General features: G+C 39.9%; 1 protein-coding gene and 1 pseudogene across 2 annotated transcripts in view; one reads left to right on the top strand and one right to left on the bottom strand.

Moving 5' to 3' along the window:
- The window catches only part of Alk (ALK receptor tyrosine kinase), a 703,900-nt gene that overhangs the window by 664,622 nt on the left and 11,693 nt on the right, over nucleotides 1-27,585 (bottom strand). The window lies entirely within an intron of this gene.
- LOC106007501 (glomulin-like) lies at nucleotides 21,977-25,590 on the top strand (annotated as a pseudogene). Its single transcript, XR_015453015.1, has 2 exons — nucleotides 21,977-23,599; nucleotides 25,183-25,590. The product of XR_015453015.1 is annotated as a glomulin-like (transcript).

Genomic DNA, 27,585 nt, shown 5'->3' with positions numbered 1-27,585 from the left:
GATATGTCTGTAAATTCCTATTAATTTCTCCAAAAGAACTTCCTCTTGTCACACATATAATTTTTGTATCTATTACACTTTCACTCGCAAACCATTGAAAAGATAGGTGTGATAGCACAGGCTATAGTCCCAGCTACTCAGCTGCATGGGAGGATGACTTGACCAGGAGTTCTAGACCACAACGGGAACCCAGAGAGACTCCAGTTTAAAAAAAAAAAAGATCAAAAAGAAAACCATTTAAAAATTTCCAAGTTACACGCCAGTTTCTAGGTCAGTTTGTTCACAATCACAAAAATGTTACTATAATATTTAGTACACCATCTCCTTTTGGCTTCTGGGGAGCTCACTGTTGGTATACAGGTGGGATTTGAGAGTTATTTGTTTATTTTGATATTAGAACATTTTGTCAAGTGAACTCCTAAGAGGAGTCTCACATAAAACCAATGAGAGAAGTTGTAGTTGAATAAAAAATGGAAACATCTCCATTTCTAAACACAATCTGAAAAACCCTGAGTAGAAGTTATTTTGAACTGAAAAGTGACTTTGAATAGAAATCTAGTCTGGTAGCCTCCTTCCTTCAAATTCTGTCTTTTTACTTCATTAACGTTTGAAAGCATATGTGACTAGAATAAAATGATTCCAGATCTGTGCAATGGTTTCTCTGTAGAGAGAGGAGAGGAAGGAAGGGGGAGGGGCAGGAGGCGGCATTTGGGGAAGGTGGACAGGGTCCTGGATGAGGAAGTGCCCACTACGCTAGTCCTGGATGAACAAGTCATCTTTTCACCTCTGTATGACTCAGCTTGTCAAAAGAACAGAACAACCGGCTATTGTTGGACTTTACTGTGAAAGGAAGCTCATAAAACAAGACAGCAGGATGCCTTACAAATGTGTTACAGGGAAATGCTTCAAAAAATGTGTACGTCCAGAGTTTCCAGTCCCCTCAACAATTATTTCCAGTTCATTCATACTTTCAGTTGAGCACAGAGTAGCTACAAGCAGGAGAGATAAGCTCTGCCCTGTCTTTAACTAGGCATGGTTCTGATGTGGACTCCACACTTCATGTCCAAGGCCCATTGTACTACTTTTTTTACTTGTTTAATTAAGTGTATTTTTCCCCATTCCAACTGGACTGTATGTCATTGGTATGAAAGGGGCCTTGCTTTCAAGGGTGGCCTCTTTCAGTACCTAATTTAGGGAGCATTTTACAATGAAAAGCAGAAATTTCTAAATCCAAACAAGCCTGGGCCTGAATCCTTAAATGCCTTTGGTGGAAATCTGGATTTCTACCCACTGGGTTTTCTGAAAGTGAGCTTGAAACTTTCTTTTGCTTTCTCTACTACAAAGCAGCTACAAACCTGGTACTCTTTCCCCTTTATCCTGAAATCATTCAGACAGTCTTGGGGTAGGATTTCCTTTTCAGGTACAATCTTTCTTTAAGAGGAGGAATGGGAATTAGTTACGTTCTCATTTTTTTCTAAGGAGAATCAATAGTAATATCATTTATTTGAATAATATAAAACAATTTAGAGAGTATGCTCACATATATTCTTCCCTCACTCAGCCAAAGAATCTCTATGAGGTAGGCAGGGTGGACATCATAAGGTCTACTTTGCGTGCATGACTACTAAAGTTATTGAGTTAGTAAGCTGTGAACCTAAAAGGCCAGGTTCTTCTAGTAGCTAACAATTCCTTGCCTCGATCCTATCAGAGACTTGTTTCAGGACATACAGGCCAATAGCAGGCTCAAATCTTGGAAAGAGGCCCTCAACTCTTAGCTCAGAGTACAACTTAGCAAAATATAATGCCAGGGGAACTGAAGAGAATGGGAATTCTAGTGAAAGAAACATAAATTTGAATCTTAGATCTGTTCTTCCTGGCTCTACACCTTTGAGTAAGTTGCCTTCTCTGGGATTCAGTATTCTCAGCTATAAAATGGGGATGCTGATATTTCTTTCGAGGGAGTTTTGTAAGGTTTACAATATAATGAATGAAATGAAATTTCATTTCAACATAATGAAAGCAAATAGCCTGATGAAAATGCTAACAGGTGTCTACAAATATTTATCAAATCATAATAAAAAAGGAGCTTTTTGCCCTAAAATGTCTTCTTCCATATACTTGTCACATCACATTATTTCAGTATCATTCCTTGGAGGGCAGAGAGTCATCTCTTTCAAGAGTTTAAACAATGATTACTCATGCACACTTTAAGTATACATTTTTTTTTGGTACTGGGGATCGAACTTGGGTCCTTGTGCTGGCAGGGCAGGTGGCAGAACCACTGAGCTAAATCCCTGACCCTAAGCATACATTTTTAGAAGAGATGAGGGTGAAGACTGGGTGTGTAGCTCAGTGGTGTTTGTCTAGCTTGCCTAAAGACCTGGTTCAATCCCCAGTACTGAGGGGAGGAGAGAGAGAGAGGGAGGGGAAAAAACAGGTATCCCAGGGGTAACAGGAGATGTGGAAAAAACATTGTGTGGCAATTGCCCATTTATAGTAATGTGGATAATGTAATGCATCTTAAATGAGCATGATGTTGAGATTAACACTTATCCACATTAGTAAGTTTCAGATCAAGTATTTATACGTGCCTCCTATGCACTTGTCAAGTCATCATGGTCATAGACCATAGGAACTGGAAATGACCTTAGAGATCACTCTACTACATCTCATTTAAAAATGACTAATCTGAGACCCATAAAGAGGAGCATTTTATAATTCTGAGGAGAACTATATGAAATACAGCACAGTACTAGAAAATGCTGAATTCTGATGCTGCCTAGGAAACAAGTATTACATTATTAACATTTACATTCGATTGCTTAGGGAGGCACTGACTCACCATCAACTTACACAGAACTACAAGCTACTGTGGTCAGAGCGGTGTCACAGGTGGAGGCGCAGATGCAGCGATATGAGAGAGAACAGTGGTGGGGAGAACTGGGGCACAGCCCTCCTAATATCCTTCTTCTCTCTACACGTTGTCCAAGTCAAGAGAAATTTAGCAAAAGCCCATTCCCAGATCCCATGTCCATTGCTTTGGAAAACAGTAGCTCGATTAGGTTCAACCAATCTCCCCCAGTCCAGCCCCATAGTTTTCTAAGCATAGCCATGGTCCCAAGTGTATCCTTTGAGGAAGACCCTGTAACTATCCTCAAATACCCAGGCTCCCTGTTTTGCTTCCCATAGAAGGATGAACTGCCTTGTTTCACTGATGCTGGCCTTGACCTTAGCCAGTTGGAGAGTGTGTGTGTGTGTGTGTGTGTGTGTGTGTGTGTGTGTATAGAAGGAGCAATGTACCAGTCCTGAGCAGAGGTTCTCAGAGCTCTCTTGCATTAGCTTCCTCTGCCATGAAAATTCTGAGACTCTGATCGGACGCTGTCCCTATCCTGAACCCAGGATGAAAAGGTCCTTGGAGTAGACTTGAACTTACTAAAGAGCTGAAGAGCAGCAGCTGACCCACAGCACCAACAAACATGAATAAAAACATAAAGTTGCTGTAAAGCTTCAATAGTGTGAGTTGTCTGCAGCATCACCAAGAGAAAGCTGTGTACAGTAAGTCCCTGATTTATGAACATTCGAGTTACGAACTTTCACAGATACAAATGGAACTCACATTACAAATATTTGTAGATGCGAACAAATCGCAGAAGTAGCTGTGTAGTTGTACTGTACTATACCACCATTTTAAGGCAGCTGTAAAATTAAAAAGTTTATTTACAAAATAAACTTTGTGTGTGTGTTTTTTGTTTGGTTGTTTTTATTCTTTACATTGTATATTTGTGTCAAAGGTGCATAAGACTCACTTCGTCAGACTTAGGAACTAATCCGACTCACAAATGTTCTCCCCGAATGGAACTCATTCATAAGTCGGGGACTGAGTGTTGTCCTTTGCTTTCTAGATAAAAGGCTACCCTCTGTACCCTCCAACAATTGCCCTGGTCACTTATTCTGCAGAGACCCTGTTCTAAGTACTTAACTATCATTAGTTCATTTGATCCCTACAAGGAGAAATTATTGAGATATTATTGTCCCTGTTTTACAGATGAGAAAACTGAGGCTGAGAGCTGCAGGGTCACATGGCAGATATGGCACTTGAAACCAATCCGATCCGTGCAGTGTGCCAGATCCACACTCCAGAGTGCCTCTCGGGGCACTGATGGAATCAGAGCACATCCTCTCCCCTGCTCCTGTGCACATACTACTTCCCAACAGAACAGTCTTTTAGACTTCTGGATCTTCAGAATGACCTCAGCACCCACGATCCCATTTTTAAGAAGCGCTTTGAATTTTGAGCCTTTCCAAGCTGGACACGGTCAATTCCACCATGCCCAGAGCCCAGCTGACCCAGCGTTGTGGCGTCCTGCAGCCTGCTCCCCATTAGGGCACAGGCGCGCCTTGAGATGGCCGTGACAGCTCCCTCCTTGATTTTTCACCCTGTCTGTTCTGGGTCATTCCTGATGGGCTTCTGTCATCCCTGCTGCCTGACAGCTTTAGGGATTCTTCTCAGGCCATAATTTTTGAATATTTCCACCCCACCTCTCCCCTCGGTCTGGAATTTCAGCTACTTTCCATTCAGAAAAAAGATTGCTCCATTTATTCTCAGCTTCGTGGACCTTTTTACGTTTATCTACTCTCAGCTGCCTTCCTGACCAGGTATTTAAAGATAAGCCCATCTGCTTCTGCCGAGTGACCCTGCCCCTTGTTCTCACTGCTCAGAGTGTCTCCCTTGCAGGCTCAACATCATTTTATATGTTTGCAAGCTTCCAACTCATTCTATTGTTCTTCTCTTCTTATCAAATGCAATAATGGTCGCGGAAGGCCCTGGGAAACTATAAAGAGGTGCATAAATAATAGTTCTTTTTGTGGTTGTTATAGTCGCTATGATGAACAGCCTCCTGAGTTGGATTCACTATGATTTCAATGTGGTGAAATGTTAACTCTCACTGCTGGGAAGGCTCCAGGATTCACACTCAGCTTCAAACAAACCAAACACCAGGGCGCAGGCTCCCTGCAGGCCAGAATTCTCTGGTGTACGATACTGTCTGTAATAAGCAGACTGTTGCCCAGGCCTCAAGTTAGCTAGTTCCATAGATTTCTATTTCCATGATATCTGTAATAATAGGAATTAGCTGGTTTAAATATATGGAACTTATTAAATTTCCAGAGCAGAAGCCCAAGACATTGCTTACACAGGAAAGAGTATAAGGCTGACAGAGCTGGGTTCAAATCCAGTTCTGGCACTTACAACCTGAATGACCTTGGCCAAGGTAAACTCTGACCCTCCATTTCCATTTTGTAGTCTGTTTTGGACGGGCACAAGGGCTAGATTAAAAAGTCCTATAAAAACCCTGAGCAGGGTGCCTGGCACATGATAGCCCTCCAATAAAAGTGTGTGACTAACACTATTGAGAAAGAAACCGAAGAATAGAAACCCTGCGAAATGTTTAAATGCTCATAAAACTGCAAGTTGAAAGTGATGTCAAGGATGCAAATATCTTTTTTACAGTAGAGGGAGAGCCAGAGACTCAGAGGGAGCTCAGTGGTCCTGGTCAGCAAACTCTGACAGACTGACGATGTCCGTTTCCTGGTCTGTGCCTGGCTCAGGCACGTACCCCATGACTATTTGTTGCTGCTGTGGAAGGTGTTGCTGAGCTTGGGGTGGGTGGAACAGCGTGGTGGCTACAGCAGGTGTCTGGGATTCCAGCTCCACACTGAGTCGTGAGACCCTTGGACAAGTGACTCAATCTCTCTGAACCGCTGAGACAGGAAAAATGGCACCACCCCATTTAAAGGATGGTTAGGAGGTTTATGTGAGAAACGGAGGATAAACTTGATGTGAGGGGAGGAAACATCCAATAAATTATTAACTCTTAAAATTATTGATAACTTAGCTAAGATCACCTAGCTAATTAGGTGAAGACGAGCAAGAACCTTGTGGCATGCCTCCTAATCCAGGACAGATCTTTCTATTGTAGAAAAGTGAAATTTAAAAGTCAAAGGAAACTAACGCTATAAATATTGCATTCTTACTCCTAGTCATCTTTTTTTTTTTTTTTTTTTTTCTGGTACTGGGGATCAAACTCAGGACCTTGTGTTTGCGAGGCAGGCATGGCGGCCCTGAGCTAAATCCCCAGCCTCCTAATCATCTTTTTAACGAACTATATTGACTCCGAACTCCTTTTAAATTTTCTAATACTTTGCTTTTCCAATCATAGGAAAACAAGGGGAAATGCCAATATCTGTGAGAATGCTGATGCTTCAAACACATACACACACCTCACACGCTCATATCCTCTGAAAATATACTTTGGAGTTCAGTATTTCCTATAGAAAGATGTAGTATTTGTTTAACAATCAAAGGGAACCATAAAAACTCAAACATTTCTATCCACGGTAAAACCTCAATATAAGTCATGTATTCAGGCTCCTTTTTGAAGACTTAATATCACAATGTCATCATTATCCATAGTGCATTTTTGAATCAGGTCTTAAAACTGAATGTGGCTTTTATGCCTGGAGACAGAGCGGGATTTGAGTTTGGCAGGTTGCAGTGGCACACAAAAGGCCACTGGCTGATCCTAATTCTCTAGGAAGACTTAAAACCTTAATTTGCTCTGAATGGTATTCCTTGGGATGACCTCCTCCTCCTCTGCATTTTGCACCTGAGGGGTTGACAGCCTCAGAAAGCAGACTACACTGCAGGGACTGGGGGATTCCATTCGAAAGTCAGAATGGAGCAAAGATTACAAAACAAAGCTTTTCCTTAAAAAGGAACTGGCAGGGAATTGGAAGTTACTAAGACTGAATGGATTTGCGGAAAGACAGGAATTGAGAATGGAAGTGAGAACCAACAGCTCCAAGGATGTAGGCGTGGACCACATGTGGTCCAGCTTTGTCCTGTATGGATGCGCTCTATAATGTTGAGTGAAATAAACCAGACACAAACACCATATGGTATCTCTCATATGAATGAGGCAAAGTACAAACAAAGAGAATGATAAAGGGTGGGTAGAAGGGACAAGGGGATGGATCTCTTGCAATAGGGAAGTGGACCAAGGGAACAAAAGTGAGGGGTGAGGAGGAAGGGGAAATAAGGAGAATCAAGATACACTATGTTCAGGAACCTAATAGCTTCAATTAATTTAAACATTATATGCTATAAGTGAGTTAAGATTAATAACATCAACAAGAATGAAAAACAGAAGAGGGGAACTGGAGCGGGGAGAGGAGAGAGGGAGGGTAAGGAAGGGGAAGCAGATTTAAAGAAAACAAAAGAAACAAGCTGCAGTATGTACATGTGAGCACCGCCCAAGATGACTGCAAACTGTGTGAGCAGCAAACACGTATTAATTTAAAAAAGAATGAAAGAAAAAGAAACCTACTGGGCACCTGGGTAGATAACGAGGAAAAGAATTCAAGGGCTTTCCGAATGAGTGCTGTATTACTGGCCATAGCTTCTTATTTGTTCCTTCTAGATAATATTTGCATCTTAATAGTCCTTCCAGTGGCTTGATTCAGAATATCCTTCACTATCTCAATCCAACAGTTAATTGTGAGTCTAAATCTGGTCAATTACCAGCTTATCAGCTGGTTTGTCAGCTCTTCCAAAATGATTTTTTTCAGACAACAAATTTCAAAAAGTAGGACGACAGGGGTGACCTTGTAGTTCTCCAGTATTCCCAGTGACCCTGGATAAAGAAAGATGGTTAGCTATGGTCATGAGTGTCTTTTTCTCTGGCCTTCTATGAATTCTCCAGCTATTGCATTTGGCACACAGATAACTTCATCCCAAAGTAAAGGACATTTACTGAAGGTCCCGTTAGGGTCCACAAACAGTTCCCTGCAATAGGACAGTGAACTGAAAGTGGTAGTGGGACTGCAAGGAGACAGGGATTCAAGGCAAAGCATGAGCTCACAGGCTTTCACAAGGCAGAGTCACAAGCTTACAAGGCATGGGCTCCAAATTTGTAGGAATCAAAGTCTTAGGAAGTCTTTCTTGTGGTGGCAGGAAGCAAGGCTACAGAGGAAAGGTGTCTTAGAAGAGTTTCATTTGCACAGAGAAATTGGGTATGAAGAGCATCTCCCAGGATGGAAAGGAAGGGAAAAGGTAACCCCACCCCTCTAGGAAGAGACAACACCTTGACAAAAGCAGAGAGGTGTGATGGTGAATTGGATGTTGTTATGGACTGAATTGTGTCACCCCCACCTCAATCTATATGTTGAAACCCTAATCCCAAAGTGATTTGGAGACGAAGCTTTTAAGAAGGGAGGTAAGGGCCTCAGCATGATAGTGCATCCCTGTAATCCTAGCTTCTCAGGAGGCTGAGGCAGAAGGATTGCAAATTTTAGGCCATCCTGGGCAACTTAGTGAAACACTGTCTCAAAATAAAATGTAATAAGGGCTTGGAAGTAGCTCCATTGTAGTGTACTCGCCTAATATGCAGGAAACCCTGGGTTCCATCCCCAGTACTGCAAAAAAGAAAAGTGGCAATTAAGGCTAAGTGAGACCATAAGGGTGGGGCTCTAATCCAGTAGAATTAGTGCCCTTCTAAAAAGAAACACTAGGGAATCAATCAAAGGGTGGCCACCTGCAAGACAAGGAGCAACGCCTCAAGAGAAATCAATACTGCCAACACCTTGATCTTGGACTTTTGGTCTCAAGAACTCAGAAAATCAATTTGTATTGTTTCAGCTCCCCATCCCATGGCGTTTTATATGGCAGCCTCAGTAGGTTAATACCTGGGGTCTCCATGGAAACCTTTGTGCACCCCCACTCTATCCTACTGAACAATGAGAACTGTTTGCACTCTACAAATAATTATTGTTACAGTATATAAGTAGGTTCCCAACTGCACAGAAAATAGTGTGAAGAAATGCAGGCCAAGTGCTTATCATAGGTTATCTCTAGAAAAGGCAAGAGGAGCCCAGGTTGATGTTTTGAACAAAGGGAAACTTAAATATTAGTAAGTATGAGTAGAGATAGAGATCTACAGTCTCACAAAAAATTAGGAGAATATATTCATGCATCATTTTTATAAGTCAAACTTAAATTTAAAAAGTGATCATAAAGAGCAAAGGAATAGTGCTTTTCTCCTGCATTACCTGAGCATAAGAATCATCAAAGAGGGAGGCAGGGGAGGGCGGGCCTGGCAGAGGCTCCTGAGAAGATGCTCCCTTCTGAGACTTCCCAGCAGGATTTCTCCAGCAACGCCTCACTCTACAGATCAGTAGCATCTCACTGTTAGTTCAAACTTTAAGACTTCACTTTTCATTCAGTATCTGGGAATTTGGTAATTACATCCCTCCTCACCCTATCTATGGATTCTTATAATCACACAGCTCAACCCTATTCCCCCTCAGCCTTCCCTTTCTCTCAAGAAGAAGCCCTGACCCTTTTCATTGGTCAGTCCCCTCCTCTCCTCGGTCCCCTACCCCTCGTGCGGTGACACCCCACCCTGTGGTCTATGTTATTTCCCCAAGTTCTGGTCAGGTATGCAGACTCACACCATTAAGAGAAGTGAAAACAGAGAAGAAGATGAAAAGAACCACAAAAAAAAGCAGGTCTAAGGGTAAAATCAAGAGCTTAAGTGGAAATAAGATTGAAAACTAGACCAACAGAAGGCAAGACTAGCTGAAGGGAAAAGAGAGGAGAAAGAGAAGAAAAAAGATAAAGAGTGAAGAGAAAGGAGAGCAGAGGACTCAGTTCCTATGTCGTGGTTTCCCCCAGCTCCAGGTGACCCAGAGCTGCCCATTTCCCATGGTCACTAGAAGCAGAACACACTAGGTTTTCCAGTGATCCCGTCCTGATTCCTTCTACCGGGTTTCAGATTTAAAAACACAGGGAAAGGCCACATACCTAACAGAAAATAGAAGAAAAAAGGGTTCCTTTGAAACTGATCGATACAATTAAGGCAAAGTATCCAACCCATACACCTTTGATTAACCTTAATCTGGAGAGAAATGATTGGTGATTAAGAATTAGATGAGCTGACTAATTATATCAGGAATCTGCCTTCAAAGAAATCTCTTTCAGCAGCAGAGATAAGGCTGATAAAAAACAATCATGGCTGTAACGGTGCCTTTTAAAGAGAATAATTAACCTGTAATAACAATTTTGGCCTCAACTTAAGCCCTGTAAAATAATCCTTTTTCATTAACTTCAAGTTCAATTAGCATCAATAATGAGTGCTCATTTAGAAGTAACCACAGCATCAAAATCCCTTATGGCTGAGCCAGTGGCTGCCCAGCTTCCAGCCGAAAGGCCTTCAGCCCTGGCTGACAAAGGAAATGCATGTACACCTTTTGGGTGTACTCACTGCAGCACAAGGAAGAATTTATTCTGAAAGAGAGATGTTCTGGATAACACTAGAGTTTCTGATGAGGAAGAGGAGGAAGAAGGAGATGTGAAGCAGAAGGAAGCTGCCTCTATCATCTTCAGTGGTCTGTGAATCTAAATGCTTGGTATCCCTGAACCTGTGTACCAGATTTCTTCTCTCTTCAGCTGAGTTGAATTTGTAATGCTGGGAGTCCTAAGTAAAGGGGGCTCCCCTCCCCAGGTATAACCCAGAGGGAGATCTGAGACCTATATGGAATCTTTTGCAACTCCAAAGTTTAAAAAGGATGTGCGACTAGTTGGCAGGATTTCTTCTTTCTTGCCTGGTAACAGAGCTCAGATCTGGGGCCTCTGTTTACTTTCAGAGTTCTGCCCTATGCCTGGGAGGTAACAGCTGAAGTTTCAGCCAATGGTTTTGCAAGTGTGGTTCCCAGAGCAGCAGGGTACTCTGTCTGAACTGCAAATTCTCAGGCCCTGCCCCAGGCCTGCTGAATCAGAAACTACGGATCCCTTGTCTACTTTAACAAGCCCTCCTGATGTTTCTGATGCCCACTCAAATGTGAGTCTGAGTGAATTGCATTCTTTCTTTTGGCAATTGGTTTTGGCATCATCCTGTGAGGCAACCCTAGTAAATGAGACACTAGTGGAAATACACCAGGGGCCTTCGGGAAAAACACTTGACCCTTCTCTGATTCTGCAAGGAGGTGTGTGTGAAGGTGCCCGCCCAGAGGTTTGGCAGCTGCCTGTGACCCTAGGGAGGTGCTCACCCCAAGAAGACACAGTAAAGACAACCTACAGTGAATGTATTCATGATGTACTGCAAACATGTACTAAATAAAATAAGTAAAATAAAATATCTCATACTCAAAAACCTACAAAAGACAGAAGGTGCCATGGTCCTTGAACTTGCCATGTCCTGCTGAATTAACCTATCCCAGAGCCACATGAACTCTCAGTCTCTTAAGTGAGGTAACACCACTTACTGCTTTGCTACTTTCAGTTGGGTCTTTCAGTTGTTGCTTTCAGCCAAAGCCCTCTCACTGACATGGAGGAGGGCAAGATGACCGCAGCACTGAGAGCATTTATGATGCACTCAACCTCGTGCCAGGCACAGCAGTGCCTTTATCTGTGCCATCTCAGTCCATCTTCACAGCTGGGCTAACCTCCAGACCTAGAATCCTTATTGTATAACAACACTTCTCAGGAAGGCTGAAGGGTTCTGACAGTATATTGGGGTCTCTGGCCCACTTCAATTTTCCTTTCTTGCCCAGAAGAATAGGGCTTGGAGAGCACAGACAGCTAACACCCTGAGGATAGGCAAACTCATTTATTCATTGATGTGCTACTGTTGATTTCAAAGGAGAAGAAAAATACAGGGAGGGCAGAGAATCTGCCCCCTGAAGGATGACCGTGGAAATGGCTGCCTAACAGAGAGCTCTGGACACCTTAGGGATATGGATGGGGCAGTGACCACATAATGGACCAGAGCAGGTGACCCGGGCCGTATAGCAAGCCATCCTTGCCTTTCATCAAAGAAACTTGTTAGCCTCTTTGGATTGCTATCAGTTCTTCTTTCTTCTTCACTCCCTTCCCCTTGGCCCATACTTTCTAAATAGGTAAAACTTACGTGCATTTTTATTTTTACTTTAAGGAATTTTGAATGTAGCCACCTGAACATCATTTTTATACAGCCACTGTGATGCCTTGCATGTTTTACACAATATCTATCCACAATCAAAAGGAAAACTGGAAGCTTTAATGTAGCAAGAACGGAGTATCTGCATGCCCCTGACTGGGCTTTCCAGAAGATCAATGAAATGTTCACAAGACACAGTAAGACATGAAGGACTTGGTGATCTACTGCTTCACCACTGTGCCTCACCCTGTAACCTACCACCTCAGGAGACAGACAAGTTAGAGAAGAAGAGGGAAACCTGCTGGGAGAGGAGGAGGAAGAACAAAAGATACTGAAATGGAAAGAGGGACAAGGAAAGTGGGAGACAGCAGAAGCAGATATGGATATGGAGACTACTAGATTCACACCCTACTCTATAGGCCTTGGGAAGACTACAATCAAGTACCTTTTGTAAAAATATAATAAGAATGAGAAAGAAGCATAAGCCTGGAACAAGAAGGGAATCCTCAGACTAAGAAACCTAAGATCAAATCCTAATTTAGCCATTTACTGGTCATACAAACTGGGGATCTCACGTAACCCCTCAGAGCCTCATTTGTGAAACAGAGATGAAAATATCTATTTACAGCCAAGTGTAGTTGCACATGCCTATAATTCTAGCACTCTGGAAAACTGAGACGAGAGGATCATAAGTTCGAGCCCAGCCTGAGCAACTTAGTGACTTAAGGAGACCCTGGTTCAAACTAAAAAAGAGCTGGAGATATAGATCAGTGAAAGGCTCTGGGTGAGAGAGAGAGAGAGAGAGAGAGAGAGAGAGAGAGAGAGAGAGAGACCTATGTACTGCAGTTGTAACAATTAAACAAGGATGTCTGCCAAGTGTCTGCCATATAACAGATGTTTAATTAATGTCAACTCCTCCTTCCTCTCCAACTTCCCTTCCCATCCTTATCTAAGATTGAGTATGATATTTTGTGTACTAGGTGATACTGGAGCATGTCTAAGTAAATTGCAGCAAATTTTTCCCCTTAAAGGGGAGGAAAAAGGGATTAAACTAAAGAAACTTCAACTTCTGAGCACAGTACTCACTGTTGTTTGCTAACTCAGATCAAGCCACAGATGAAAGCATGGTGCCAGGAAAGAAATCTTGGCTTTCAGCCCATCTACCAGGTTTGAAAACCATACTTCATCTGATCACATTATCTCCTGAGCAGCTCATCTCTTGTTGAGAATCAGTGCTTTACTTAAGAAAAGCTGCAAGTCAAACAAGGCTGTCCAGGGAACTGAAGATTTAGCTCTTTAAACATTTCCTCCCATAAACACAAATGGTTGCTTTCCTCCAGAGGACATGCCATCCCTCTGATCTGTGAAGCGCTGGGCCAGGTGCCGAGAGGATCATCATATCTTCAGGTGAACATTCCTGATCACCTAGTCCCTTCACTGGCAATCTTCTGATCTGACAAAAATAGAGATTCTTGTGTCCCTCGGTTTATGAGGAATTAGGGGAAGAGGGAGTAGATCAGAGGGAAGAACAGAATACAGAATTCACCAGGGAGGCAGAGGGGAGGGAGAAAGAATTACTTTTAATACAGTTGCATAATCCATAATTCAGCAAGCCTTTCATTTCTCTTATCTTCTAAAAAAACATGAAATTAAGTTCCAAGAAAAGTGCATAATTTATGAGAAGTCTCTGCTGCTGATTCCCAAGTCCCCACCACTCACCTGGACTTCTTACGTCTCCTACATAGTGTCACACTTCCAGCTGCCTACAGGACGTGCCTGCCTAGAGCCGGGCTACCATCTGAAGTTCCTGACGTGAACCCATTAAGTTTTTCTACAGTCACTTTTTTCTCTGCCATCCCAGAAAATCCACTCCTTTCCAAAACTTGCCACCTCTGCACCAGAATTCTGACCCCAGTCTGTTTGTGCTAATCCAACCTGTACACCATCACCAATTCCATCTGCCTATTTCCTCCTGTGAGAAGGCTAAACACCCTGGCTTACACTACAAGCTCCAAACCTCATCCTGACCACCAGATTGTGTTTAACAACATAAAACACCTTCCCCATTCAAAGAGGGCCCAACAGAAAGTGATGTTCATTTTTTGTGATGCCAGGAAAACTCAGAGATTCATTCACACACCTACACACACACACTCTGCTCCATGCTCCTGCTTGCTACCTCTTTCATCCCAAATATCGAAACCCTATTCATTCTTCAGAATCCAACACGACACAGCTTTCTCCAGAAAGTTCGACTTACCCCTCACTATTCTGTGCCCCAAGATCCTTAGCCTCTAAGTCAACATTATCTTGTAGTATTTTTAATTAAGTAACTAGTATAAAGCTTACAGTACTTTACAGTGTGCTATCTCATATATAACCTTATTTAATCCTCTCAACAACTCTGAGGGGTTGGTATCAATTCTGATGCTTCACTAGGACTCAGAAAGTTTAAATAAAGATCATTTAACTGATAGTGGTTTCAAGTCTTAAACCATCAACTTCTAGGGTTTCCGATGCTTTTGGTCTTCTTGATTAGCCATAAATTCTTCAAAGTCAGGAACCACATCTTGTAACTGTTGTTTTTACCCTATAGAACTTTACAAAGTTCTGAACACCCAGAAAGTCTCTCATAATTATTTGTTGAATGGAGAACTGAAGTGAAGGAAATAGTCAATGAGCCATTCAGAAATGAATGGGAGAAATTGTAAGACCCATCCTGGGTTCACTGGGGCATGAGTTGTTAAAGACAGAAAAAACTTGTTCAAGTAGCCCTTCCAATATACCATGTTTACAACCCTCATACATTCTTTCCTTTCTTCATTGATCCTGCAAATATTCACTAAGCACCTCCTGTGTTCCTCATATAGAAACAGATGAGTCAAATACTTCCTTGGCCCTCGGTCAACTAACAGAAACCTTGCACAAGTAATGAAGAGAAAATATAGTTTTATGTATTTATGTAGGTAAGTCATTATTTACTGATTAGCTGATCTATTTCTATATCTATTGATCAATTGACTGAATGCCTCTGTCCACACAATCAGCATCTGACTGGCTGTAATGATTAAACAGAAAATCACATTGAGGAGCTGGGATGAGTTTACTAAATATATCCAGAAAAACACCAACACAGCTTGGGTCTTCCTCTGGGGTGGAAATGAAAATAAATTTCTTTAATCTTATCATAGTCTTGAAAGTATATTAGTTAGAGATAAGCAGCCCTTATCATAACCAGCTATTTGCCAATTATAAAAGAACCAGAGAAAGTTATCATATAAAATTCTAATTGACCCTGCAACTGTTTTTTAGAAATACCATTTTCTCAGTGAGGCTTTAGCATCAACACAGGAAGTAGGTTAGAATCAGAGAATTTTAATGTGAAAGGAATGAAGATTAGAACTCACTTATTTGCTATCACAGAAACTCAGACTCAGGAAGTTTATGGCAATTTTCCCAGGCTCAAACAGGACAGCTTTCATATCCTAAAATGAAAACCTAATCCCACAGTTCCTGGCCCAGAATGCTCTCCTCTCCTTCTACTCCAACTGCAGTGCTCAAACTTCATAATTGAGTATTGAAATAAGAGGGGTTTTCTGCTATGAAAATAAAATATTTTATAATAAATATCTTCAGAGCTTAGAAATACTCTTTATGAATTCAATTAAAAGTCTTTGGAATGGATGAATGAATGAATGAATGAATGACTTGCTGGCTCCATATGGAATCCTTAAGTAATGTACAGTGGGACAGACCTGGTTTTCTGACAACTTTAATTCTTTGAGCAAAAGAGCTGCTCTAGTACCATGATATCTAGGCTCCTTGTTTATTTAGTTATATTTTCTACAAGATAATTCTAATTGTGAGGATAGTTTGAGCCAGGAAAGATAATATAGAAAGAAATTCACAAAAAATGAGAAGAAACCCTTCTATTAATCATAACCAAACTATGATAGAAAATAATGGATAATATCTTTGATATCTTTGATACTTTAACCAGGTACTGAGTGCTGTACTAAACTATTTATAAAAGTTATCTCACTCCTCCTAAGAACCCTATACAGCAGGTACTAAAGTGATCTCTCATTTTATAACTGAAGATGCCAGAGGCAGAAAAAGGGAGTTGTCTTGCTCTCTTAAGAACTTGTAAGTAATTAGTAAGTTCTAGAGCTGGGTACCCCATCCAAAACTAGCTTCAGATTCTAGTTTTTGAGACAGGGTCTCACTATGTAGCCCAGCTTGGTCTCAACCTTGTCATCCTCCTACCTCAGCCTCCCACAGGCTGAGATTATAGGCAATTGCCAACCACATGAGGACAGAATATTTTAAAACAATACAACACTATCTCCTTTCAGAAGTACGTGGGTTGACTAACTAATGTTCAGAATTTTTTAAAAAACAAAACAAAACAAAAACCCTACCTTTCACATCCACTCTGAAAGGGATGCAATTGCTTCTGATGATAATCGAGTAGAGGTTGAGTAGAGAATTACACTCTGGGCTGGAGGATTAGACTTCTATCAGGATTTACACAGCTGGAACAAGATAATTCTCCCTGCTTCTGTTTTAACAATAAAATGTCCTTAGTAAAATGAGGATAAAAAATACAAGTAAACATGCACCTATAAAGTACTTTGTATTTAATCAAAGGAGAGGGCGCACTGATTGTGAGTTTTTCTTTGGTTGCTACCATACTGTACTACTCAGAAAGGAAGCATGCAAACACAGTCGCAAAATACTTTCTTAATGTTCTCAAATGTTCTCATTACCTATCTAGGATCATTTGCCACTTCCCCTCCATTCTGAATTTTTATATTTTCTGTTTCACATTTTCTGTTTTCTAGAATGTAAACATCACTGCTTGTGATAGTTTCTCGAAAGTGCTTATGATTTGCATAGATCAGAATTCTTATGTAAATTAGGCTTATGTCTAAATTATGTTTCTTCCCTAAATATTTAAGCACATAAATAATCTCTAGCCATCCTGGCTGTCACTTTAAGCTATTTGACATTTATTGTTCTGAAGAGAAGAAAGGTCAGATGTATCAAATCTGCATTTGTGCTTCATGACATTTTTCTCCAAGTAGTTTCTTCCAAATTATGGTATCGAGACTAATACAAAGAAGAAAGAAAAGAAAGAAAGAGAGAGAGAGAGAAAGAAAGAAAGAAAGAAAGAAAGAAAGAAAGAAAGAAAGAAAGAAAGAAAGAGAAAGAAAGAAAGATCAAAGCCAGCCCTGTAGCATATTTCTCATCTTAGCTGTCCAGGGAGACACAAGCATATTTATTAAACCTTTGTGATTTCTCTCTGGGCTGCATTTGTCAAACAGATGTGTGGGTAGAAGGGGGCTGGAGCATGAAGGAAAGGCAAGATATGTGGAAAGGAAGGAGATGCACGGCTCTGTGATCTGTTTAGCATGACTTCGGGTCATACTTCATGGGACAGATTGACCCTCTGGCCATGTCGCTGGGCTCCCACCCTTAGTCTCTGCATGGCCCTCCACACACTGGTCTTCATGTTGAAGAGAGGGAAGTCGTGTTCTTTATCTTCGGTCCCCTTGCCTGTTCTTACCTATGAGCTGCTGTGACACAGGTTTTCCAGTTCAAGAGCTTCATCATGCTCAGTGAGCCAGAGCCCTCCATGGGCTCCCTGTACTAGTTGGAGGGCCACAACTTAAAGAGGGGTGTGGGAAAGAAAGAAGCAGGCACAGTGAGGGGCAAGGAGTGGCAAGGGCCACTAGAAACTTCTGTTTCTCTATAGCACTTGTTACCATGTCTTACACTGCTAATGTGCACGTTTAATATGCTTCCGTCACTATAAACTCCAAGAGGGTAAATCCCACATCACTTAGTTATTGCTGAATGTGCAGCACCTGGAACAGTGTTGAACTAGCAATTTAAAAAATGAAAGAAAACAAAAGAAGAGAAAGAGGAGGCAAAGAAGAAAACATGTAAAAACTATTGAGGGCATGTTGGATAACTGACTTTTGACATTTAAAGAACCTTCATGTTGAAAAGAAAACTTAGGGGCGGAACTACAGTCACAAGTAAGCACAATAAGACATAGAGACTACAGGTGTAGAGCTAACCATACTGATTCAAATACCACATCCTTCACAGACTGTGTGGCCTTGCCCATGTTGCTAGACTTCTCTGAGCATGAGTTTCTTTATCTGGAAAATGGAAATAATACTAATACAAATTAAGTAATTTGTTTAGAACTGTTCAGTGGTAACTGTTATCCTTAGTATTGTTATAAAAGAGTCAAAGTCAGCCACTATTTAATATTTTCCAACAGACCTATCAAGCAAGCACAAGGCAGCCTTGTAAAACAGCAATTTTTGTATCCTTATGAATATTTTGTGAAATAAAATGGAAGAACTATATTTTAAGAGGATTCTCCTGAAGCAGACAGGGACCTGGATGGAACATCATCAAACAGTAGTGTAAGAGTCAGCAATGCCTAGGTTGAAGGGTTCTGCTACACAATTACCCCTTTTCTTTCTGATACCAGAAATCTCCCTTCTCTTTAGCTTTTCTGCCCTCCTGATTTTCAACACTAGGAAGTTCATTAATTCTTAATACATCTTTTCTTCATTCTGGTGAACTCTTTAACATCACTGATATTTCATTCTCTTTTCTTCCTTTCACAGACAAACTCCTTGAATAACTACTTAGCAGAAATTTTGATTTCATTTTTTGTTAGCAATTTCTTAAAACTTCCTTCCACCTGTGCCTTTTCTCCACGAGGCAGCTCAGTGAATTGCTCTTGGGCAAACACAATGGCCTTTCCACTCCATCTGAAGCATCTGCTCCACTTAGCTTTCCTGATACCTCAGGATCCAGAGGCCTCTTTTCCTTCTTATACAACAGTTCTTCCTAGTGACAGTGATGACTCCATTCTATCGTCTAAATATGAACTTCCTTAAATCTAATCCATGACTTTCCTTCCTCTCTTCCTCAGGAGAGCTCGTCTGCTTTCAAAAATTAAGCCACTCAGTCCATGTAAATAGCTTCCACATCCCTGTCAGCCTCGACTTCTCACCTTTCCTAACTCAAGTTCCATATTTTCATGTGCCCACCAGACAACTTCATTTTAATGTGAATGCCAAAGTAATTATTACGCCAACCACTGTCCTCCTACACCACATCCTCCTCCCAGTTATTTTCTTTATCAGCAATAACACAAGACTTCAAGAGCCTCAGGTCAAAACCTTAGACTTTTGACCCCATCCTGTTTGGTTCTCACTTATTTAGGCATTGTTTGGCCCAGCTGCAATTCCTTCACTCCTGAGGTAGCACAGCAGTTTCTCGGGGCTCCAGTCCAGCATCCGCTCTCTCTGTGGTCCAGGCCTGGACCACTGTAAAAATACATTTCCTAAAGGATCTACAGTCAATATGTAATCAGCATGCACCTTCCAAATCAAGATATAATACTTTTTTATTTCTTGAGCATCAAATCTAAATTCCAAACAAAATAAATTATCCTTACATCTAAGTCATAATATTTAACCCAACACCCATCCCCAAAACCCTCAATATACCTTAGACCACCCTCCTCTAGCTAGTTACTTTCTTACACACACACACACACACACACACACACACACACACACACACACACAGAATCTTCAGGCCTGTCTGTCTCTGTCTCTCTCCTCTTTTTCCTCTTTTCTCTCACCTCTCTCTTCCTCTTTCTAGCTAATTGTTCCTCTTCTGAGCATTGCATTGTGTCATTGTCCCATGTTGGAAGGCATTCTGCCCTCCTCTTTTCCAAGTAAAAACGCTGTATTTCCTCCAAGACCCTGTCTCAAATCACTTCTTCTGGAACTATTTTTCTAACTCAACTTCTTCTATCTCAGTCCCAAAAGAAATTCATCATTCTCAGCAGATAACCTTTGGCCTAACTCCTTGCCAAAAGGCAATAAGCTTATTGTTTTGAAAATTCCAGAGCTATAATTTCCTGTCTCAGGAATACATCTCCCTTCCCAAATGCACTGAACAAGTAGAGGTCACCTGCCTTTAACGGCCTGGTTTTCACTATCTAGACATACAGAATGAATCTGTCCATCATCACCCCAGCAGGAATCCACCTCCCAAGCCCTTCACTAAACCATGATAACTACCTGGACCATTGTTTTTGCATTCAAGGATTCCTTTTACTGGAATCATTTATCATGCCATGTCTGCTTTTCTCCCCAGCTTGTTTGTGAACTTCTCCTGGGAAGAAGAGATTACACTTTATTAAAATTTGTAAGTGCTCAGTTTAAAAAAAATGGAACCGATATATAATCTTTTTATTTCAGGTGAAAGTCCAAACTTATAAAGAGTATTTCTATAAAAAGTATTTCCCTTTGGTGGGCATCTGTCATATAAATCTATACGGTATCTCAGAAGACAGACCCAGTATGACTGCGATCTTAAAGTTCATTATATAAGCTCCCAGCCATAATGGAAAAACTAGCTCCAGATTAGTCCTTTTTACCACGAACATATATAAAACTGGACAAAATATATGAAAAAACTTTTTAGTTATTCCAGCAGCACACGACTATAACCCTTGAGAAAATGAAAATAAATTTGATGAGACCTAGCACTGCCTTAATTTTCTGTCAGGAGGCACTTTCTGATGCAGGAAAGAGAGATACAAATACGGTGTGGTGATCTCACTGCCTAGTGGTGCTGGAGACTGGAGTTTGGGAAAGCTGAAGCAGCTTAAATCTCCAGGGAACAAATTGATAGGGGGGTAGCCTGAGGATGTTGCTCAGTGGCAGAGCACTTGCCTACTATGAATGAGGGCCTGGCTTCAATTGCCAGCACTGTAAAGAAAAACAGAGGAAAGAAAACCTGCATAGAGGTTCTCTGGGGTATTGGGCTGAATATTACGTTATGCATTCATAAGGTTAGATACCCCAAGTCTGAGCAAAGAATAGCTACCAAAAAATAATTATGAGGGAACTGTAGGCTGAACAGCTTTATAGTTCACACAGAGTTGGGAAATGTTTAGGAGTTTAGTAACTAGAGTGGACAGATCTCATTGAACACCTAAGTATTCAGTGGAGATTCCAGAAAGGGCCAAACCTTAACAGTAGACAAAGTAATCAGAAACAAAGCTTCTCTAAACTCCTCTAACAAAGCTTAGCAATAATTCTGCAAGAGCCAAATTGATGGGCAAGTAAATTTGCTGTCAAACAAACATTTTTTTTTTTTGGTACCTAAGATCGAGCTCAGGACCTTACACTTGCAAGGCAGGCACACTGCCATTGAACTAAATCCCCAGCCCTCAAACAAACTATAATAGTTTTTAAATGAAGACAACAAAATCCTCACACTTAATAATGTAATATTTACAATGCACAGAATCGATACAAAATTACCAGGTATACAAGGAAGCAGAAAAATATGACGTATAACCAAAAGAAATGTTGACCAACATTAACAGACCTGTAAATGACAGAAATAATATAATTAGCAGAGGAAACCTTAAAAATAGCTATTATATCTCCAAGGACGTAGAGAAAAGCATAAACATAATGAGGAGAGCAATAAAAATGGAAATAGACTCTAGACCTGAATAATACAATATCTAAAGTAAAAATTTATTACATGGGCTGGTTTATCATCAGATTAGACACTAGTGAAGAAAGGGTGAACTTCAAGACAAGCAATAAAAACTATCCAGACAAGTAAAGAGAACAAGAGTGTTAAAAAAAATGAGCATGCTCTTAATAAGATGTAGGAATACATTATATAATAGAGCACAATTGTAATTGGATTCCTAGGAAGGAGAAGCAGAAAAAATTTTGAAAAATTTATCAATAGGATAAAAATATAAACTCATAGAATTAAGTCTTAACAAATTCCAGGCAGTAACATACTAACCACATCAAGGCACATCATTAATCATATTGTTGAAATCCCATAATAAAGAGAAAATCTTAGAAAAGCCAGGGGGGTGGAGGAGACATAACAGGAGATAGAGGTAAAAATAATCTCTGACATCTCATTAGAAACAGTGTAAGCCGGCGGTTGGCGGTGAGCCTTGGGAGGAGCGGTGCTGCAGGTCGACTAGGCCTCCTGCAGGGAAACGGCCGGATCGCCTAGGAGCAGGAATCGGGAGAAATGGCTTCCCCTGGATGCAGCTCTCCAGCGCGCTAGGTATTTCAGAATCAAAACTTGGAAAAATAATTAGGAATGGCTGTGGAAGAACTCCAGTCCATAATAAAGAAATGTCAAATCTTAGAAAAGCATGACTTTAAAGAAGAAGATTTTGGCCTATTTCAGTTAGCGGGCCAAAAATGCATAGAAGAAGGGCACATAGATCAGTTATTAGAAATTATTCAAAATGAAAAGAATAAGGTCATCATCAAAACCATGGGCTGGAACCTTGTTGGTCCTGTTGTTCGGTGCCTTTTAAGGAATGACAAAGAAAATGATAAAAGAAAAAAATACTTCTAGTTCTTGATTTACTGGTAAAGTTATATAATCCAAAGGAATTATTGTTGGGTTTGCTCGAACTGATTGAAGAGCCCTCTGGAAAACAGATATCCCAAATTATTCTACTTTTACTTCAGCCATTACAAACAGTGATTCAGAAACTTCCTAACAACAAGGCATATTCAGTTGGATTAGCATTATCTACCCTTTGGAGTCAACTGTCTCTTCTTCCTGTTTCTTACTCAAAAGAACAAATACAAACAGATGGCTATGGCCTTTGTCAGTGCTGCAAGGCCTTAATAGAGTTCAGTAAACCTTTTGTGGAAGAAGTCATTGATGATAAAGAAAACAAGGAAAATGAAAACAAAAAATTAAAAGATGAATTACTGAAATTTTGTTTTAAAAGCTTGAAATACCCTTCGCTGACTGCACAATTCCTTGAACAATCTGAAGAAGCAGGAAATGATCCCTTAAGGTGTTTTGCACCAGAAATAACAGGTTTTTTATGAGCAATTGGATACCCTTTTCCAAAAATTATTTTTGATCATGGAAGGAAAAAGAGGATATGGAATTACCTTGAATTTGAGGAAGAAGAAGACAAATAATTAGCAGACTCTATGGCCTCTCTGGCATATCTAGTATTTGTTCAGGGCATCCAAATTGATCAGCTGCCAGTGGTTTTAAGCCCTTCATACATTTTGTAGTTTAATATGGGGCATACTGAAGTCTTTTTGCAAAGAACAGAAGAGTCTGTTTTGTCCAAAGGATTGGAACTACTGAAGAATGGTTTATTGAGAATAGAAGATAACAGTCTACTTTACCAATACTTAGAAATCAAGAGTTTCCTTACTGTACCTCAGAGCTTAGTCAAAGTAATGACACTTTGCCCCATTGAGACACTGAGAAAAAAAGGTTTAGCCATGCTGCAGTTGTATATTAACAAGCTGGATTCACAAGGCAAATATACATTATTTAGGTGCTTGTTGAATACAAGTAATCACTTGGGTGTGGAGGCCTTTATTATTCAAAATATCAAAAATCAAATTGCTATGTCATCTAAGAAAACACCTAACAAATGATTTACAGGACCCCAGCTGATTTCTCTTTTAGATTTGGTAGTTTCTCCCAGAGGGTGTTGAAACAGATTTACTACAAAACTCAGATAGGATTATGGCTGCATTAAATTTACTGAGGTATAGGTGTTCTAGTGCCGTTTGCTGACGATACTATCTCTTCCTCGGCTCTTGAGTTGAGTTTATATTCTATAAAATGCTAATGTTAAATAATCTTTCAAAACTCAGTGGAACATATATGTGTGGTTCTATTTTTAGATTCTCTGTTTTATTCAAATGATCTATATGTCTTTCCTTACACCACCACTGCCTTGATTACTGTAGCTTTAGAAGAAGTCTTAAAATTGGGTGCTAAATGTCTTCCAACACTGTTTTTGTTTTTGTTTTTGGCTTTTCTGGGTCCTTTGTACTCCTACATAACTTTTAAATTTCAATATCCAGTTCTTCATTTATAGCAAGTATACACAGACCTGGATTTTTATATATACCTTGTGTTTTCTAATCCTGCTAAATTCAAGTATAAGTTCTAGGGGCTCCTAGAGATTTCTTAGTATTTTCTCTGTAGATGATCATTTCATCTACACATAAAGATTTTGCTTCTGCCGTGCCAATCCTATCCTAGTTGTGTCATTTTATTGCCAGACTATTTTGGTTTAGACCTATGTTTCAAAGTCTAATGGACAGATGAAGAGTAGACATATATGCCCTTGTTCACCACTTTAGCGAGAAAGCATTGTATCATCTCCATTCATGGAAGGAGTTTTTGTTGGAAGTATAGAGTACATGTCTTTGATCTGTTGAGAAGGTTCTGTTCTACTTCTAGTCTCCTGATAGCTTTTACCATGAACAGCTGTAGAATTTAGTCCAATACTCTTTCTCCAACTAGTGACAGGATCATATGGCTTTCTCCTTTCCTCTGTTAAAATGATGACTTTTGGGGGTGGATCTTCCAATGCTGAACCAACACCGCCATCCCTATAACAAAACCACTCTCTACATACTGCCAGATCTGACTTCTAATAGTTTGTTTCGTTAGGCCAATTTCTATCTATGTTCATACTTTTTTCTTCTATTATCTTTATCCAGTTTTAGGATTAGCACAATGTTGAGTTCCTAAAATGAGGGGAGAAGTGTTCCTTTTTTCTGCTTTAAATGTTTGATATAATTTATCAGTTAAAATGTTTATGAGCCTGCTGTTGTCATATAGGTAGGTTTTCAAGCTAGGAATATACTTTCTTTAATAGGTGCTATTCAAATTTTATATTTCCTCCAGAGTTAGTTTCATTAATTTGTCTTCCAAGTTACTTCTTAGAAGTTGTCAAATTTATTTCAAAAAAGATTTTTGTAATATGCTTTCTATATCCTTTTAAATTCTGTAAAATCTGTGGTAATGTCTCCTAGATCTTAATATTGTAATTTAAAAAATGTATAATTGATATTGTGTAACAGGAAGAAAAGGTCTAAAAGAGCAGGGGAATTGAGAGGGGTAGGGGAAGAAAAAAAGGGAAAAGAAAAAAATATGAGAAGAGGAAAAAAATGGCAACAAGGTCTTTGCAAATAGGGAAGGGTGGGCAAGGGAAGGGGGAAAAAAATAAGAACCAAGAGACTCATGTAATGGTACAAGATCCCAATGATGAATGTAACTGTATTTTATACCTAAAATGTGCCAATAAAGTTAATGGGGAGAAAAAAAATTTATTGAGGTATTTGGTTATCAAAGATAATGAAAATGACAATCAAACTGGATTGTGGACAGAACCTGGAAAGATTGAGAATAATTTCTTAAAGCCACTTCATACAGGACTTAATATTTCAAAAGCACACTATGAAGCAGAAATTAAAAATAGCCAAGAAAATAACCAAGTAGTTCAAAAGTCTAAGGACCTTTGTTCTGTAACAGTAGGTAGAGAAGAGATCCCCAGTATGCCTCCTGAAATGCAGCTTAAGGTCCTGCATTCAGCTCTTTTCACATTTGATTTGACTGAAAGTGTTCTAGCTCGAGTAGAAGAACTCATTGAAATAAAAACAAAGTCTACCTCTGAAGAAAATGTTGGAATAAAGTAAAAGTTCTACTTCCTAAATAAAAATTAATTAAAAAAAAAGCAGTGTAAGCCATGGAACAATGGAACAATGTCATTAAAGTGCTACCAAGCCTAAAAGTGCCATATATCCAGTCAAAATCTTCATCAAAAATGAAAACAAACATTTTCTTCCCATTTTGGTCCTTATTTACACTTTTGGTTTGCCACATCAAAGAAATAATGCAATATTTAAACATGTGTGTCTGATTTATTTCACTTAAGACTTTGGTCTCAGGGTGCATCTGTGTACCTATAAATCCCTCAAGTTTGTCCTTCTTTACAGCAGAATAGTACTCCCTTGTATAAAAATACCATATCTTCTTTTAAAAAAAGAAATCAAATAAAGACAATGAATAAAAACCAAGAGAACTTAAATGAAGAAGAACAACACAATATTAAATATTAAAAAAAGAAGGAAAAATATTGTGGACGGAAACTGATTCAAGAAAAGAAAGAAACTTCTCATACAGCCAAGATGAAGTAAGGCCACTAAATCCAATTTGTCTTGCTCCTATAACCAAAATAACTCTGGACAAATTAAAACAAAACAAATACACAAAACTACTAGGGACTTTGGAAAGTAACCAAAACCAGGATTATTGAGGAATATTGTCAAAATCTGGAAAAGCAACCCATATGGAAGTTAGTTTTCTGTTCGGTTTCTCTCTCTCTCTCTCTCTCTCTCTTTTCTTATTTGTCTGAGCCAAAAGGAGACATTCAGCAAAGTTGTGGTAGTGGTGTAAGAGAAATCCTTCCTTTCTCGACAAAAAGCCAGAAAAGGAGCTTTGCGATTTAGTTAAGTATGAAGAGAAATTTTAATTTTTTTGTTTATTCTCCTTTCTTTTTCTTCTCACCTCAATGGTGCACCCTCAGCCAAAGTAAGCACGACTGAACAGGTTGGGGGTCCAAACCCCAGTAGAAACCATGGTGGAAACCCCATCTTCTGGGCCAAAGGACTGGACAAGTGGCTACCTCAGGCCAAAGTGTATGGAAGGAATCCCTGTTTGGCTGCTCCGTATTAACCCCCTGCTTTTTTCAAATACAACCTTAGTTGCAGGAACTGTGTAGTAGTGGCAAAGGCAGGTAAAGCTCTGAGTTTAAGGAAAATCCTTAAGAGAACTGAAGAGGGAAATATGCTAATCATCTGAAGGAAAATGCTAATCGTCCGGCTCCCTCTGAGTGACACATGTGCAGACAGACTCAAAGCAGCATGAAAAGATTTGAAAGGAAAACTAAGTTTCAAACCACACCCAAGTGTCAGGCCAACCAACACAATGCTCAACATTTCTGGTGTTCATTTTAAAATCACTCTCAGAGACTGGATCCCCCCACCCACACAAATGTGACCATTTCTTAAGGGGAAAGATAATCAACAGATAGCAATAACAAAGTAGCCCAGATGTTGGGATTTTCAGATAAAGACTTAAAAGGAACTATTATAACTGTGTTGCAGGTGGTGAAAGGAAAAAAAAAACCCTCTAGAAAAATGGATGCAAAGGTAGTTCTCAGGAAACAAATTTTTTTTTTAATGGAAAATTTAAACTGAAAAGAATACACTAAGTAATTATAGCAGAATGGGGATAACAGAAGAAAGTGACATCTGAGAACTATAATACAGAATAACCATGTGGGGTTTATCCTGGCATTATAAAGCTGATGCAACATTTGAAAATCAAACAATGAAGTTCATCACATTTACAAAGTAAAGAGAAAAATCTATGTGATCTTAGTAGATGCCCCTCCTGAGGGAAGCCTGATATCACAGTGAGGGTGTTCAAGCTCCCCTTCCTGGGGAAGAGCTGAGCTCTCCTCCCACAGTCAGCACAAGCTGCCCTGCTATTGGAACCTGAATCTCAGTCAAGCTTTAAAATGACTCCAGCCTTGTCTGGTATTGACTGCACTCTCAGGAGAGATTTCAGGCAAAATCACCCAGCTGAGTTGTCCCCAAATTCCTATTTTAAATTCTATAAATTATTCGATAAATTATTTTAAGCCACTAAATTTTGAGGTGGTTTACTATGCAGT

Source organism: Heterocephalus glaber, unplaced genomic scaffold (genome assembly GCF_053883595.1).
Source record: "Heterocephalus glaber isolate CG9 unplaced genomic scaffold, H.glaber_assembly_v1.0 deba00001457, whole genome shotgun sequence".
Lineage (NCBI taxonomy): Eukaryota > Metazoa > Chordata > Mammalia > Rodentia > Bathyergidae > Heterocephalus > Heterocephalus glaber.
The sequence above is the reverse complement of the archived record's forward strand: the minus strand, read 5'-3'. Positions and strand labels throughout refer to the sequence as shown.